Genomic DNA, 3,027 nt, shown 5'->3' on the forward strand with positions numbered 1-3,027 from the left:
TCGCCCACACTGCGCTCAGCCAGTGAGTGCACCGACCATCCCTATATAGGATCCAAACCTGTGGCCTCGGCGCTCCCAGCACCACACTCTCCCGAATGAGACTCGGGTTCAGCCCATGATTTTAGATTTTTGACCCCTGCTTTCTTTGGTTTTCATTTGCCTGATATACTTTTCCCATCCTTTTATTAAAAATCTCCTCAATCACTTTATTTTAGATATATAGGTTTTGTTTTTGATCCAATTAAAAATGCTTTTTCTAAAATTCAGAAATTCAGCACATTTGAACTTATTGATATGTTAGATATTTTGGTTTTGTACTTCTCAGACTCTTTTATTCTATTTATTGGTTATATGTTTTTTAAGTCTTCACTGCATCTGTAATTTTTTCTTTGTTTTTATTTGGGGTTGTGTGTATATATATGTGTTCTAGTGGTTACCTTTGTAATCATAGGTTCATATAATTCTTCTAGTTCTTTGTTTCTGAGGACAGTGACTATTAGATCCATGCTGAATGATGAGAGAATAAGCATGTTTCCTTATCCCCTCCCCTTCTTGTTTCACAGAATTTTATTCAACAATACGATCTTTCTTTGTGCTTGCTTTTGTTTTTTAAAATTTATTTATACTTGTCAGTTTTATTTTTTCATCTCTGATTTACCATAAATGAGGCTTCCTTCTCCCTTACCCTCCCAATTTTTGCCAATTGTATCATATGTACATTATCTGGCATGTGGCATTTACCTTCTACTTTGTCATCCTAAACCCTACATTGTTTTAATTTCACTTCTACATTTAAATATCTTCAGTGATCACCACCAAGTTATTTTTTAAAATTTTCCTCAGTCCTTTCTCTGTTTAACTTTTAGTAATTTTTTCAGAAAGGACTCTTGAGAACAATAGTCCCTGAATTGAATATTGAAACAATTTATAGTTTTTGGATTTGAAGAACAGCTTGGATGTATATTACATTCTTAGCTCACACATTCGTTCCTTTATTATCTTGTAGGTGTTGTTCTACTGTCCTCTGGTATTGATCATTCCTGTGAAGACATCTAATGCAAGACAAATATTTTTCTCCTTTGAAGTGACTTGATTATTTTGTATGGCTGCCAAATAATTCTCTTTATCTTTAAAGTCTACGAAGTTTACTAGGATTTGACTTGGTTTTGAGTATTCCGAGTCAATTATCCCTGTGTAATATATATATATTATCCCTGTGTAATATATATATATATATAATCACTGTTTTTTATATAAATATATATATATACACACACAGCATGTCTTTCTATATATGTCAGATTGTCTTTTATTTGAGGAATGTTTTATTAAATGATGCCTATAAATTCTATTTTATTTATATTTTGATTTTCTTTCTTAAGGACCTACTACAATTATGTATTTGTCATTATCTATATTTTGTCTATCTTCAATACCTACTATTTTTCTGTCCAATTCATTCTCTTCCAAATTTTATTAATTACTTTTGATTTTGATTTTTTCTCCTGAGTTCTGCCACCTCACAGTTCATCACTTCCTCGTTTCTTTATCCCTTCCCTGAGTCCTTTCACTTCTGCTGTGATCTTCCTTCATAGAGGCAATTGGCTTTTCAAGTTTTTAAATTCAGTTTTTGTCAACATGCTTGGTAACAATATTTTTCTGTGCAGTGGTGACATTTTTCTGATGGTGGTTCATGTATTGATTAATTTTGCTGCACTTTCTTCAATTTGATTTGTTTTTGTTTGTTTGCTTACAAAACCTTCTGTTTGTGCCATACTAGTTTTAGAATTCCCTATTTCAATTAATTAGCTTAAATGAGTTGGATATTTTTAGACTTAAAATATGTAGCAGGTCTCTAAATGAGAGGTTGAGTTGTGGGATCAGGGTGGTCTTCAATTTTTTTGAACACATCAGGGCAGACTAATTTTAGCAAAAAATGACTCGTGTGATACTTTAGGTAGCTCTGCTTCCTCTGATTCTCTGAACCAAACCAAAGCGGGGTGAACCTCTGCTCCCAGCCTTGTTCACCTCTGTTTAGTATACGTAGACATAAACAAATGATAAAGCATTTGCACTGAGGTGCTGCTGCTGACCTTTTTACGCTCTCAATACTCTTCACGTCTTCCTGCGTAACTTTTGCCCAATCTCAGCTGTTTGGCTGCCTTACTCCATATTTTGTAGGCTGCAGATTACATCTCTCTTTGAGTTTTGCTGAAAGTGTAATTTGTTTGCTGAGTTAGTTTCCCTCGGTTTTCCTGGCCGTGCTTGTATAATTTCCAGGAGAAGAAGGGAAAGATACTGATTCATACAGCCCTAAAGTTTGTCCTGGAAGCGAAGAGTTTTTGTTTTGTTTTTAATCCAAATATATGTTTTTAATCCAACTAGGCTATGAAGTTGTTAACGTTTCCTTTTCTTTTTTTGTATTCCTTGCTTGGTATCCTTTATTCCACTTGACTCTCTTTCATATATTTTATGCTTCTTTTAAATTGTACTGAATTATTGAGTTCCCTTAATAGTAGCTCTTGTTTCTCCATGTTTTCATTCACTTTTTTACTTTGGTTGACATTTCCTTTTCCCCTTTGCCAATCCTTCTCCACCTTCATGTTTCTTATTATTAATTAAAATCCTATCCGGATATTAAGAACTATCTCAAATTAACCTCGTTCTTAAGCTTTTTCTGTAATCTCTACATACTGCTATGAACTCTTTATAAATTTAGGCACAATTGATGTTGCTTATATGTATGTTGTTAGAACTGTATCCTATTGTATGTGCTGGTTTGGTTATTTGGGTACTTCTACTTGCTAACAGTTGGAAGAAGGCCTGTGACTAAGTTATATTTGTGCTCCATTTATTTCTGAGCACAGAACATTGTACATCATATACATTCAATAAGCATTTATTGAAATGAGAAAATTATGCAAAAGGCCAAAATTATTTTCTTGAGTGCATGGCACAATTTCCTTCTGCTTCTTGCTGATGCACAATATAACCACTCATTGAGATAATTTGGCTTTTTTTTTTTTT

General features: G+C 33.4%; 1 protein-coding gene across 1 annotated transcript in view; it reads left to right on the plus strand.

The window, feature by feature from the left end:
• The window catches only part of LOC103598321 (WD repeat-containing protein 49-like), a gene marked incomplete at its 5' end in the record, with an annotated part of 92,510 nt that overhangs the window by 88,666 nt on the left and 817 nt on the right, over positions 1 to 3,027 (plus strand).

This window comes from Galeopterus variegatus, unplaced genomic scaffold (genome assembly GCF_000696425.1).
Source record: "Galeopterus variegatus unplaced genomic scaffold, G_variegatus-3.0.2 Scaffold2566, whole genome shotgun sequence".
Taxonomy (NCBI): Eukaryota; Metazoa; Chordata; class Mammalia; order Dermoptera; family Cynocephalidae; genus Galeopterus; species Galeopterus variegatus.